Source organism: Hemiscyllium ocellatum, chromosome 2 (genome assembly GCF_020745735.1).
Source record: "Hemiscyllium ocellatum isolate sHemOce1 chromosome 2, sHemOce1.pat.X.cur, whole genome shotgun sequence".
In the NCBI taxonomy this organism is placed as follows: Eukaryota; Metazoa; Chordata; class Chondrichthyes; order Orectolobiformes; family Hemiscylliidae; genus Hemiscyllium; species Hemiscyllium ocellatum.
In genome coordinates, this window is record NC_083402.1 from 131,860,722 (window position 1) to 131,875,845 (window position 15,124).

Consider the following 15,124-nt stretch of genomic DNA (forward strand, 5'->3'; position numbering starts at 1 on the left):
TTGAAGACCCTGTGTAAGACCCACTTTTATAACAAGAAGACTCTGGGGACATCCATAGATGGACTTGATTGAACTGAATCCAGACCCCAATCAAATTCACCAGAAAGCGTTATATATGTTTTTTTTCAGGCAGTCAGCCTAGTGTGGGACAAGTTAACGTAATTTGTTGTGTACTAATTATTTTTTAACTTGTGAGTACTTTAATAAAACTAAGTTTGAACCACAGCCCCTTGTTTGTCTCATACAGTAAGAGCACCTGGGTAAATACATTTTATGAGTAATTAACTGGCTCAAGTGTTTCAATGAAATATTTCACAGGCAACATTTGGGCACCTAGGGTATAGCAAATGGGACAGCCAGGTTTTAGCAATCTGTCTGAAAATTTTGTTCACAGTGTTGGAATTCAATTGAATTACAACTTTCAAAATAACCCCTTTCATTGGTTATCAGTGGTGTTGCTAGTACTGATGTTACAATCACTGCAGTTAGCCAGGTGGTGACTACTCCCCTGGAGTTGCAGGGGCAAACAGTGTAACCATTTTTATTCAGAGAAGTATCAAATACACAATTGAGTAATAATTTAATCAAATATGTGATTATTCTTATGCATTTTAATGTTCACCAAATTTATTTTTTCGCTTCTGTGGCGTTTACCTTTTAAACCAACTTCTGGAATTCAACTGGGCCTTGGAATCTAAGCTGGTACAACATGGAGACAGACAGACAAATCAAATCAGCGTCCTCATCGCTGCATTTTCAAAATGGTAAAACCAAAGTATTCAATGACACTCCCCGCACCCCAAACCAAAACTGTCCCAATGACTCTCAATCAAACTCACTGAACAACTGATAGCAGGCACCAGCTTGACAGTTCAAATGATAGAAACACCCATCTACTAACAATACAGTAGCTCTAGCAGAGCAAAGTCAAACAAGGCAATCCAACTAATACAGGAGAAAGTGTGGACTGCAGATGCTGGAGATCAGAGTGGAAGCTGTAGTGCTGGAAAAGCACAGCAGGTCAGGCAGCATCCGAGGAGCAGGAGAATCGACGTTTCAGGCATAAGCCCTTCATTGCTTGTACTTAAAAAGAAACTTGTTGGATTACAACCTGGTGTTGTGCGATTTCTAACAATGTGCCCAGCTGAACGTGCATTGAGCAGCAGGAAGGATACCCCAGCTCCTACTTAACCACTAACCAGTTTTATATTGTCTTGCTTAATGTTTTGTGTACTTTGCTCTGAATATAGAAACATAATCATGGATAGTGATTTTTTTTGTTTGAACTCTTAAAGTATGGTGGCATATGCTGAAAGATGTTCACACTGGTTCTGAGTGTGATTGTTTTTAATCAGCTTGAAATAGAAATGAAATAACTTTATCACAACATAACGAAGAATTAGCAAGGTGACACAGAAGAGGACAATCTGCTGAAAGGAGGAGGGGGGTGGGGTGCAAAAGAGCTCTCTGAAGGAGATGATGTTTGAACAGGGAGTTCACAGAACAGTTATGTAATCTGAAACTGAGTAATAACTGCAAGGTCAAAGTATGCTAAGTATTTGTTGCCCATGATCATACAGGAAAGAGACCACAACGTTCTTTTTATAATGGACAAAGAAACTTTAGGTAAATTAACTGCCACCATTTTTTCTTGCTGATATGCAAAGTTAGATTATTGTGTGAATGAGCATGCTGACAGAAATTCTTCAGAAGATGGGTCAATCTTGATTAACAGTAAATAGAATTATTAAAGTACACAAGGAGTTGAGCCTTAAATAGAGATAAGGTGCAAGCAGCTTCAGAGAGGGGATATGTACCACCACCCACACCCTGAGATTCTTCAGGCCAATAAATATACAGGCAGCAATATTGGTTTAGAACAGATGATAAAGTACAAATGATGTCATATTGCATATAAAATTCCTTTAGTGCTTGTCTTCCTGATATTTCTCCCTGTCTGGAGTTGCAGTTTTGTTGTAATATTAATATTTTAGTTTGAATAGTTTTGTGGAAGTTTGGCTGAAGCTGGATATGTGAAACATATGCTCCTCAGAGAGGGACAAAATGAAGATAAAGGTTATCTCAGTGTAAGGAGTTTAGTTTAAAAGTTCCAGTCCATAAGCCTTGAAGGTTTATGAGAAGTGAGAAATTCCAAATTCAGTTATTCAGAAAAATTAACGAAATGCTTGTCAAATTTTATATGAGAATTGAAGACATGGCTAAGTCAAACTTTAATGACAAATGGGAATTTATTTCTTGGGTTTGAGTACTTAATTGAATGCTATTGTAATTAATGAGATCAAGATTTTATTGTGAGATCAAAACACTTAAATATGTGTGATATGCAAGTAGTTTGATTTATTCCTTATTATCTTAATTTCTTTTGTGTAATAAACTTCTGTTTTATCAACACCAAATGTACAATGTTGTTTCTTTAGGTTTCAATTAAAGACCACCTCGTTAAAACCAAGGAAGCAAAATATGATCTACTAAGTATGATTTCAGTCTGTGATCTGACTTGTTAGATCATATAGATCTTAAGAGACCTGCTGGGGTTATAACACTGATCAGACGCCATGTAAATGTGAATAGCAATCCTTATGGGGCATTGGGCTTCAAAAATATAGCTGTTAATTATCACAGCAGAGAAGTTATGCTATACATTTTATAAAAGCTCTGGTTAGGACCCAACTAGAGCATTGTATTCAGTACTGGTCACTACACTTTAGACAGCTCATGGAGGTCCTTGAGAAAATGTATTAGAGAAATATCGAAATATTTTCAAGGTCAAATAATATTAATTCAGAGATTAAGGTGAAAAAGATGGATTGTACATCTTGAAGCAAATATTGTTGAGGGGAGATTTAATAGCATTGTAAAAGGTAGACAGGACAAACTTTCTGTTCCCATTAGCTGATTGTACATGGATGACAGAACACAGATTGAGGGTTTCTTCACAGAAAATTCAAAAGGAATGTAAGAAGTAACTTTTGAATGTGTTATGAAGTTGAAGGCATGTACTGTACCTTTTAAAAGAGAGTGAATGCTGTTTTGCACTGACAGCTTGCAAGCATCAGTCATTTGACAAGCTAGCAGTCCCAGAATGTAGTGGAAAATTGAAAATACTTGGCTGTGAAATAAATACCTGAATGGTTGCTGTTGTGACAAGAATTCAAATTTAACCAACAGTTTAAATTATGCCCCAGGATACTTAAACCCGATCGAGTTTGAATTTATTGTTTTTGCCAACGTTGAACCAATGAGTTGATCTGATGTTGGGGGAATAAAGAAAGCAGGCATTTTGAAAGTCAGAAAAGTAACTGCCATTGACAGAGTAACTGCATTTGAGAAAGACTGCCATTCAAAACACACTCTCTCTCAAAGGTACCTTTTTTATATGAAAGATATTCACAGGAGAAGAAAGAAGATGACCCAGGAAGATCTCAGCTGAAAGAAGACAGACACTGATGACAACAGCCACTGTATGGTTTTCAAATTACATTGATGTAACTTATTAAGTGTTCTTTATTGGAACAGTATATTGTTATAGAATTGGAGGCACATAATAAACAGTTATGAGAAAGGGGGGTTTAGAGTTGCCAGTAGTAGTTGTTTAATGTTCACTTTCAGAGTTGAGGAATAAATTGATATTATTTTCTTTAAGTAGTGGAATTTGGGAGCTCTCTCTCACTCATTTACTTTAACAGATTATGAGGCGAGGTGAGCTTTTCTGGGTCTTTGTTTTAATTAGCAGGAGCATTCACTGCCGTGTTGTAACAAATGCAACAAGTAGTACTGACCTGGAGCTCACAGCCCATAAGGGTGGTCATGGTAGATACAATCAATTAAATTTTAAATTTTAAAATCTTGGATGGGCGCATAAAGGAAAAAAGCCCTACAGGGCTATGGACATTTAATAAGTCAATGGAACTGATTGGATTGCTCTGTGGAGAGTGACAGGAACTTGATGAGATGAATGGTCTCCTGTGTCACAAAGAACACTATTGCCATATGACATTCATTAACCTTCACCATTCATTTGAGGCCACTGAATTTTCTCCCACACCACATTCATGTTCTGGAGTCCTCAGGACTGCAATTGATCATCACAACTGTCTGGCTCCGTCGTCTTCATGATCTTCGGATGGAGAACTTCCTCATCCCCTTGTGGATAGATCATTTCTCTTTTTTTCCTTCACACTACTTACAAAGCAGTGTTAGAGATCTTCCGTGATGCTCCACACTTTCACTATTCTTCCTGATTACATTCTCTTTCGCAGACAATTCCACTCCAGGTGAAATGCAACCTCACCTTTAAAACATGCAAATTGGATTTCACCTCACACCCCAAAGTGGACAATCTGCAGAAGCATGCAGTTACTCAGCAACATGTTTCTTGCTGACAGCATGGAAAAATTACATGAACTAATAGGAGCTATTACGGAGTCAGCTATTATGAGGGGGCATAGCTTTAAATTAAGGGGTGGTAGGTATAGGATAGATGTTAGGGGTAGATTCTTTACTGAGCGAGTCGTGAGTTCATGGAATGCCCTGCCAGTAGCAGTGGTGGACTCTCCCTCTTTATGGGCATTTAAACGGGCATTGGATAGACAAATGGAGGATAGTGGGCTAGTGTAGGTTAGGTGGCCTTGGATCAGCTCAACATCGAGGGCCAAAGGGCCTGTACTGCGCTGTATTTTTCTATGTTCTATGTTCTATGTTCTATGAGCACAATGTTGATATTCTGTGTGAATTGTAAGAAACAGGCATGATTTAATTATGTATTGTATTCCCTGCATTCTACTGAGTTTTTATTTTTATTAGAACATTAGAAAATGAAGTGTTGCTATAATTATTTCAAGAACATTTTGAACCTTAACATTCTAATGATTGTGTCTTTGTGGATAAGAGGGGAAAAGGTTAATATCTAATGATCTGCAGGTTTAAAAATGCAGGTTTGATATAATTGAATTGCTGTTTCCAAGTGCACTTGTCTTCTCTTCTACTATCTTTTTAACAGATAATAGGAATGCCTTTGGTCCTTCCCATTTTCAATAAAGGTTTCTCTTTATTAATCCCAAATACCCTAATTGGAATGTTATAAACAAATTGTCTCTTTAATGTATACACATCATTATATTAAGTGAAGATAACTTATCTGATGGTCAAAACAATTGACTAGCAACATGCATGGAAGAGGATCTACATCTTTCATTTATAACGTTTTGCCTGATCATGTTTTGTGAAATTTCATGAGCTGCATTCATGTTCCAATGGGATTTGCTTGGTTAATGAAAGGAAATTATACATGTAGTATAAATTATTTATGCAGCATAAAAATAATGAGGTTTCTGCATTGAATTGGTCTCCAGTCAACAAGATATAGTTAACACAGACAGGCTGATATCCTTATAGGCAATCACAGCACACTGTCAGCGAAAAAGAATCAAACTAGTGGATGGTGGAAAACAATTGAGAACTAACCTCCGGAAGTCGATTTTAACTCTCAATTCAATTGTCTAATGTTTAATTGACACTGGTAAAAAACAATACATTAGAGATTTATGCAATAGATTGCAAAGGACAATTCACAATAATGCTCAGAGTTAACAGCTAGGAAACTGAAGTTATCTTCCATCCAGCTCCCACAGTACAATGCCTCCCCCTCTTGGTTAAGATTAACAATGAGATTTTGGAAAATGTGAACCATTTTCTGCATCTTGGGAATTTCCTGTCAATGAAGACAGATATAGGCAACAAACTCTTCATACCTCCAACGTATCAGTTAGACACTTGATCAAATGAAGGGAAAAAAAGTATTTGAGGGCAAAGATCTTAAATCTGAGACTAAGGCATTGGTTTTCAGGGCAGCAGTGGTCCCTGTATGCTTCAGAGACTTGAACAATGTACAAGTGCTCTTAATTCAAACTTCTCACAAGATCCATAACATCCACTGTCAAGAAAGATGATCCAACAACAGCATACTCTTCTACATGGCATGCCAAGCAATTAGGTGTTAATCACACAAAATCATTTACATTGGACAGCACATGTAGTTTGTATTGAGAGTGTGGTGCTGGAAAAGTGCAGGAGATCGGGCAGCATCGGAGGAGCAGAAGAATCGATTTTCGGGCAAAAGCCCTTCATCAGGAATGAGTCTTGGAGTCTTGGGGATGGAGAGATGAATGGAAGGGGGAGTGGGGCTGGGGGTAAGGTAGCTGAGATTGCGACATGTGGATGGAGGTGGTGGCCATTGCCACTCCCTAATCACCTGACATACTGCAGCGATGTGGATTTCACCAGTTTCTTCATTTTCCCTCCCCCCACCTTATCCCAGTTCCAACCTTCCAACTCAACATTGTCCCCATCACCTGGTTTAGCTATCCATCTTCCTTTCCACCTATTTGTTCCACCCTCCCCTCTGAACTATCACTATTAGTCCCACCTTCATCGCACTCTCAACTATCATTCCCACCCCCCATTTATCTCTCCAACCTCTAGACTCCCTCATTCCTGATAAAGGGCTTTTGTCTGAAATGTTGATTCTCCTGTTCCCCGATGCTGCCTGACCTGCTGTGTTATTCCAGCACCACATTCTTGATTCTAAATCTCCAGCATCTGCAGTCCTCACTTTCACCATGTAGTTCACATGCCTGACACTAGAATCCCAAAGAGACTGTTCCACTCAGAATTCAGTGGCATGGAAATTAGAAAATCAAATGTGAAGGAGTGTGAGGATTGCGGACTAATGGTGTGGTTGATTGTTACCAGAAAACAAAAGAAAGAGATATAATGTGTGACTGTCATAATTGCACCAAGCAACCATGAAATTGTAGGGAAATTTAAGAACAAATTTAGATTAGATTACTTACAGTGTGGAAATAGGCCCTTCGGCCCATCAAGTCCACACTGACCCGCCAAAGCACAACCCACCCATACATTTACCCCTCACCTAACACTACGGGCAATTTAGCATGGCCAATTCACCTTACCCACACATCTTTGGACTGTGGGAGGAAACCGGAGCACCTGGAGGAAAACCACACAGACAATATGCAAACTCCACACAGTCAGTCGCCTGAAGCAGGAATTGAACCCGGGTCTCTGGCGCTGTGAGGCAGCAGTGCTCACCACTGTGCCACCGTGCCACTCACCATTTAGAGGAATTGTATCTTAATGCATGGAGCATTCAGAAAAAGGTAGATGAACTGATGGCCCAAATCAATGTAAATGAATATGATCTTATAACCATTCCAAAAACATGGCTACAAGGAGATCAAAGCTAGGGGCTTAACACTCATGGATATTTCACCTTCTGAGAGACAGGATGGATAGAAAGAGGGGTGAGGTAGCAGTGTTAATAAGAAACTAAATGAGAACAGTTTTGAGAGATGATTTAGATCAGATGATATAGCACCCATTTGGGTGAAGGCAAAAAAACAAAGAAGGAAGACATAGGGAGGAGTAAATGACAGACCACCAAACAGTAGCCAATCTGTAGGAAAGGCTATAAACCAATAAATAATATGAGAATGTAGAAAGAATAGAACAACAATTATGAGTCACTTTAATTTGTATGTTGATTGAGTTAATCAAATTGTAAATGGTAGCTATGACAACAAAATAATAGAGCACATTAGGGATAATTTCCTCGAGCAATATGTCATGGAGCCAACTCAGGACAGGCTATCTTGGATCCCTTAATGAGGCCGGCTTAATAAATAACTTTTGAGTGAAATATCCTCCTCGAAGTAGTGCCGTAACATGGTAGAATTTAATAATTGTGTTTAACTTAATGGGTATTTTAATGAAACAAGCATAGAATTAGCTAAAGTTAATTAAACAGATTAACAGAAATGATAGTGGTGGCAGACCTTTAAGGAGATAATTCATGATTCTCAGCAAAAATGTATTCCAGTATGGAGGAAAAATTCTAAGAGAGGTTAAATGAGTCATGGCTAACCACAGACATTAAGGGGATTATTAAACTGAAAGAAAAAGCATATAAGCAAGTCAGTGATTGCCCCAAAGACCGGGATAAACTCAGAATCCAGCAAAGGAAAACTAAAACGATACTGAAAAAAGAGAAAATAAACTGAGGGCAAACTGGTAAAGAATATTAAAAACTAAAAACGTAAAGAAAGAAAGAGGTCAGAATGTACACAAGCCCCTTAGAAAATTAATCTGGAGAGATGGATTTTTGGGTACAAGGAAATGGCAGAGGAGTTAAACAGATATTTTGCATCACTCGTTGTGGTAGAATGATTTGGTGGTACCAGTGGAATCGTGGCAACATCAACAACTGCTAATCTCTTAGCGCTGTCCTACAACTCATTCACTATGGTGGGTGGCCCGGTGGCACAGTGGTTAGCACTGCTGCCTCACAGCGCCAGTAGACCCATGTTCAATTCCTAACTCAGGCGACTGACTGTGTGGAGTTTGCACATTCTCCCCGTGTCTGCGTGGGTTTCCTCCAGGTACTCTGATTTCCTCCCATAGTCAAAAGATGTGCAGGTCAGGTGAATTGGCCATGCTAAATTTGGGATTCTAGTGTCAGGCATATGAACTACATGGTGAAAGTGAGGACTGCAGATGCTGGAGATTTATTGCCTGTAGTGTTAGATAAGGGGTATGGGTGGGTTGCGCTTCAGCGGGTCGATATGGACTTGTTGGGCCGAAGGGTCTGTTTCCACACTGTAAGTAATCTAATCACTTTATCCTCGACTACAACATTTTCACCTTTGGCAACCAGTTCTTCATCCAGACACACAGACCAAACTTGCACCCTAATATGCCACCATTTTCATGCACAGGGCCAAACAAGACTTCTTCTCAACTCAAGACCTGCAGCCAACAGTATGCACCAGATCTATTGATGAAATTGTCTTCCTCTGGACCATGGTGAGGAGTCAGTGAAACAATTACACAGTGATATCACTAAATTTCATCCCAACATCAAACTCACCATGGACTACTCTCTAGTATCTGTCTCATTCTTGGACACATACATCTCCATCGAGGATGGGCACCTCAGCACCACACTCCACTGCAAATCCACGGATAACCTCATGATGCTACACTTCTCCAGCTTCCACACGAAACGTATTAAAACAGCCATCCCCTATGGACAAGCCCTATGCATAAACAGGATCTGTTCTGATGAGGAGGAACGTAATGGGCACTTGGAAGTACTCAAGGATGCCCTCTTAAGAATGGGGTACGATACTTAACTCATCAATTGCCAGTTCTGATGTGCCACAGCAAGAAACCGTAATGACCTCCTCAGGAGACAGACACGTGCTGCAATCGACAGGGTACCCTTCGTTGTCCAGTATTTCCCAGGAACTGAAAAACTACGCCATGTTCTTCACAGCCTGTAACACATTATCAATTAGGATGATCACCTCGCCAAAACCTTCCCTATGCCTCCACTTCTCACCTTTAAACAATCACCAAACCTCAAATTGATCACCTCAAGACGTGTCAGAGTGTTGACACAGGTAGCAACATTACACATGGGACACCTCCCACCACTTACATGGCAGGTACTCATGAGACTCGGCCAACATTGTCTATCTCATACACTGCAAGCAAGGATGCCCTGAGGCATGGTACATTGGTGAGACTGAGCAGAAGCTACGGCAATGGATGAATAGACACTGCAAAACAATCAACAGACAGGAGAGTTCCCTTCCAGTCAAAGAACACTTCAGCGGTCCAGGACAGTCAACCTCAGACCTTTGGGTGACCAAGGCAGACTTCAGGAAAGGCAACAACACAAAGTGGCTGAGCAGAGGCTGATAGCCAAGTTCAGTTACCCATGGGGATGGCCTTAACCAGGACCTTGGGTTCATGTCACACCACAGGGGACCCCATTACACACATATACATATGCACAGACACACAGACACTCCTGCTGATACACACATGCACACACATGCACAAGCGCACACACACACATACTCCTACAGACCCATATACTCATGCAGACCCTCCCTCATACACAAACTGTCTCTCATACACTCCCACACATGCCCTCTCACAGACTTATACACCTTTAAACTCACACTCACACACTTACACATACACACACTCTCTCACAAATACTCATACCTCCCTGCACACACACAAACCCACATAAGTTTGTGGGGTGAATTTGCACTTGCAGAATTATATTTCATTTTGCTCGAAAACTGCATGAATCCATGTAAGCTTCTGTAAATTTTTTTTAAGAAGTTGAATCCGTCTGAACATTAGGGCACAGCCTCACACAGGGCACCTCACACCTTCAATGCATTATCTGGGTCAACATGGTACCTAGTGTTAAAGTTCACTTGAGAATGTAATTTTAAGAAAATTCTGGAATTTACTTATGGAAGAACTGAAACCAACATGGTCATTCTAAACAATGAGAGACTTAACAAACAATCCAAATCTTTTTAAATATATAATTTCAGTTACATCACACTGTAAACTTTTGCGATAAATTCTGTGTCCTATGATCTTATACTCCACAACCACCTGAGCAGCGCTGCAAAAGCTAGGCTTCCCAATAACCTGTTGGTCTATAGCCTGGTGTTGTGTTATTTTTAACTTTATGGTGAAAGATACTTTGAACATTCTATTAATGCTGAAGGATGCAAGAATGAATTTAAGTGCCATTACTGAAGAAGTACACCAGTCTGAAAAAGAAATACAGATTTCCCTTCTAAAATACTTCATGAACTTGATAGATATTTACAACTGACAATAGAAAACCATTAACCAACATTTTTATTTAAAATTCCTGATTTTATTTTTAATTGAAACTAAAATGTCATTATCTGCCATTGTGGGATTCAAACCCATTTTCTCATGTCAAATTAGTAATCCACAAATATCACTATTATGCCACCATCTCCCTGGACTCGAAAGTAGTTCTGTCATGGTTTCTGTACAAGTGTCTATTAAATTAAGTCAGATTATCACTATCAAATCAAGTTTTAAAAATCTCCAATCAGAAAGAAACAAAATAAGACCATAATCAGTATAATGACTAGAAAGTTGTCAGATTATTGTAAAATCAACAGTTCCCTAATATCCTTTTAGAAAAGCTAAGCTGTTCCTTAACCAATGCTACTCCAGTAGCACTAATGTGACTGACTATTCCCATAATAAATGGTAAAACCTTTCTCCCCACCCCCACCTTCCTCTAGCTTATCTCTTCACTCTGCAGGCACCCTGCCTCTATTCTTGATGAAGGGCTTTTGCCCGAAACGTCGATTTTACTGCTCCTCGGATGCTGCCTGAACTGCTGTGCTCTTCCAGCACCACTAATCCAGAACCATAATAAATGGTGTCTCAGCAAACCATTCAATAGAAGGGTAGAAAAATAGTTAAATTGGATAGATCACTGAGCTCTGCCCCAGACACTTGTGTCTGAAGCTCCATTCTTATTCTTTGCACTTTTCTCATCCCACTCTCCTTTTAAGATCAGTATTTACTATCTACTTCTTTGACCAAGCTTTTGTTTACTTGTCTTCTTATTTGGTTTGGTGTTAACCTTTGATTACATTTTTATGAAGGGCAAAGGAACAACTTGTGAGGTTAAAAGCAATGTAAATGTAAATTATTGTATTACAATTGAGACCATCGGGCTCCTGGCCTGTAAACTACCTCTCTTCATTCAACATTTACCAGTTTTATAGCAGTGATATTCAATACATTTTGATTTCCCATTTACTTAACCTAAATATTTCCTGTTAGTTAATTTTTAACTCTATACACCTGGTGGAAAATAAACAGGGAGGCAGTTAAAAATTCATAGGTTACTTCACTGGTTAGAAGTCAAGTTTGTCTCACCATTTCAATATTTATCTGTTGCATTCCACAGATGCATGACTCATCCAGCTAATTAAAAAGGTGCATCATTAATTTACACAAATCGAAATCCTATTTTGTGATCAGGGCCAGCATCAGGTTAAAATCCATCCCTTAGTTTATAGGTCATTTCGAGGATTAACGTTTCCCTCTTTGCCAAATGTGGGGTTTTGTCCACTGACAGAAAACAGAATTAATGTGGCAAGATGAGAAGAGATCATTTGATTCTCTCAAAAATGCATTGTGCTGAAGAGTTTACTTACAAGCAGTGAATTAATAATAATTGCTCAGTTCCACTGTTGAAGCTTGCACAAGAACATACTGAAAGATACCACTGCCTATGGAACTGCAAATAATCAATACCATACCCAGAGGAGCAGGAGCAAAGGAAGCACTTTTGCCCTTAAGAATTTGGGCTTAAAAGCACCGTAAGTGGTGACTTGTAAACTTTTCACTGTACTCATTTGAATATATGTGACAACAAAGCAAATTCTATGAATTCAATGTGTTGGCATAAAAGCAGAAAACAATTTGTTACCTACTGTGAACATTCATACACTGAATTCATGTACTCATGGTGGTGCTCTTTGTGATCTTCCAAGATACATTTATATTAGCACAATCATACTGGAGCATGAGAGACTGTGGAACAAATATGTTGAATGACTTAGTAAATCCCAAATGTCTTCTGAGGGAGAGCATCGAGTACTCAGTTTCTTCATATTTAGTGTTGATTTTAGTGCCAACATCCTGTTAAGTGTTTATAATGTTGTCTTGCTGAAGATGGAGGCCGCCATTCACATGGGACATGCTAGACTAAATAAATTTTTCATCTATGCCAGGCCTTCTCTTCATGATTACTGTGACTGTTCTCCAATATTATTTAAGGCTTTGTTCTTGGGTTGACTCATAGCCTGAACAGTAACAGGTGTGTCAATTTTCATTCCTTTATTGTTACATTGAAAGTCTGCTTTGTGTTGTAATGATGTAGATGATATTTCACTCGTTTTGGCATAGCAATTCTGTGGTTCAGCTCATCCAAGTTTGATTTAGAATTTTGTCCAAATTCTGGCTTTATTATACTGCAAAAGTGAACTCCTCTGAACAATATATCATGCCGTCATTTCAATATGCTCCATTGTGACATGCTATATGATCTCTGCACTCAATCACTTATTTGTACACCACTGAATTTTCTTTGGCTGCAGCAACTTCTTCAGTTCTTCCTGAGTTGGGAATGAGTCACAGATAAATGCTACTGATGTTTCGGTGACATTAAGAATGGACACTGATAATTAATGCAGTATTGGTATCCAGTGCTTCACATAGTTCAGGGACAAGTGTGAAGACAAACCCCTCAAAACTTGGTCAAAATAACAGGAAGTCATTATAAAGCAAACAAATAGTATTAAACCTCTAAGGAGTTCAAATCCTGATTTTTTTTGCCTTTTGTGTAAAACTTAAGAATTTTCTATAACATAACTGTCATTGAACAACGTGTGCAGCGATTAATTAAAAAATGACAAGGGTGATGAGGAAAACAAAGTTCAGTCTAGTAATTAACAGTGGAAGTACACTGCAAACGTATTGATAATTAAGGAACTGGAATTTACTGGCAATAGTACTGGACCTGCAATCTAGAGATTGCAGATCTTTTTTCTTCTCTTTATACGTGCTGCATTGGTCTGCTGAAGATTTTTGATATTTTCCGTTTATATTATTAATATAAGGACTAGACTAATGGTGCAAACAAGTGAATTCAATCCTAGTTCAACAAATTGGCTAGCAATTAAATAATAGTGGAAAAACAAATGCTAGACTCAGTAACCATGGCTGAGCTAAAAAGCTAGATTGTCGTAAATACCTGTTTGGTTCATAAATGTCCTATTGAGAAGCAAATCCGCCTTCCTTACCTGATCTGTCTTGTAAGTGATTCTCAACCACAGCAACATGGTTATCTCTTCAGTGTTCTCTGAAATGGCTTTGCAAGCCATTTGCTCATTTGAGTCAAACCGTTGCAAAATAAGAATTAAAATAAAAGATAGACCGTCCAGTATCAACTTAGCCATTGGACATGACAAAGGCACACAGTGCCAAGTGAACCATGCAAGGCCCATTTTATTAACGTGGATACTTTTGGCAAAATTGGGAGAGCTTTCCCACATACATATCAAGCAACAATCTTGAGATAAACATTCTCACAGAATAATACGTTACAGCCAATGGCTCAAATCTCCAAGAAACTAGTTGGCTGAAACTGGATCAATATTTTCTCTGTCTTCTACTGAAATGAGAAACTACAGATGTGACCCATGAACATAGAAAGTATAGTTCTGGGAAAGATGGGCATGCACATGCGAGGCAACAAACTATTCAAGGATTTTGAATGACAAAAAATGTTGGAGATGGAGCCAGTCATTGATGAGAACAGTGGGGTGAGGTACTAGTATATGTAGATTCAACAAGGTGAGGGACAACACCTAAAATAGGGAAGCTTCAACAATATTGGCTAACGTGGGGACAAGAAGTGGAAATTGGATGGTCAACAATTTAGTGGGAGTAGATTCAAGGGAAAAGCAGGTGAGTTCTCACGGGAAGATGTAGGACTTGAATTTTGGGATTCAAATCATCCAAAAAAGGGGCTTGAGGTCATAAGTATTCTTTAAAACTGTTTGTTAAATAGTTTAGTAAGAATCAACAGTTTAGATATGATGTATAAGCTAAAAGGATAGGAAAAGCAAATGATCCATGACTGGTGACAATCATTTACTGGTCCCAGGTGACAAATAGACAGATGGTGCAGAATCTGTACTTGAATTCTACAGCTAGATGCAGCAGCCTTCTGTCTCAAGCTGACCATAAAACCTTTCCCTGTCCATGACTTTGCCTGAAGCTCACCTTTCAGCTTATTTCATTCTTCGTACCGCTTATTCACTGATACTTATCTTGATAAGAGGATGCAATCATATTGAAAATAAATATCACCCTGGAAGCCAATGTCCGGGGATTTGAACACGTGAACCCCCTGAAAGTCTCCTTCTCCTTGGCTATTATGTTTGTTTATCTATGTCCCAGGCTGCTAAGGATTTGCTTGAAAGCAGGGAGAGAAATAATCTTCTGCCAGGAACTGCAATTCTGTGATTTTAAATAGGTGCCTCTTGTCCTAGAACTGGTCCCATTTACTCAAGAAGCTGAAGTCCATCTTGCCTCTCTCATTTCATCACAAGTTGATTAATCTAGAATTCAACTGCCATTGTGATCAAGG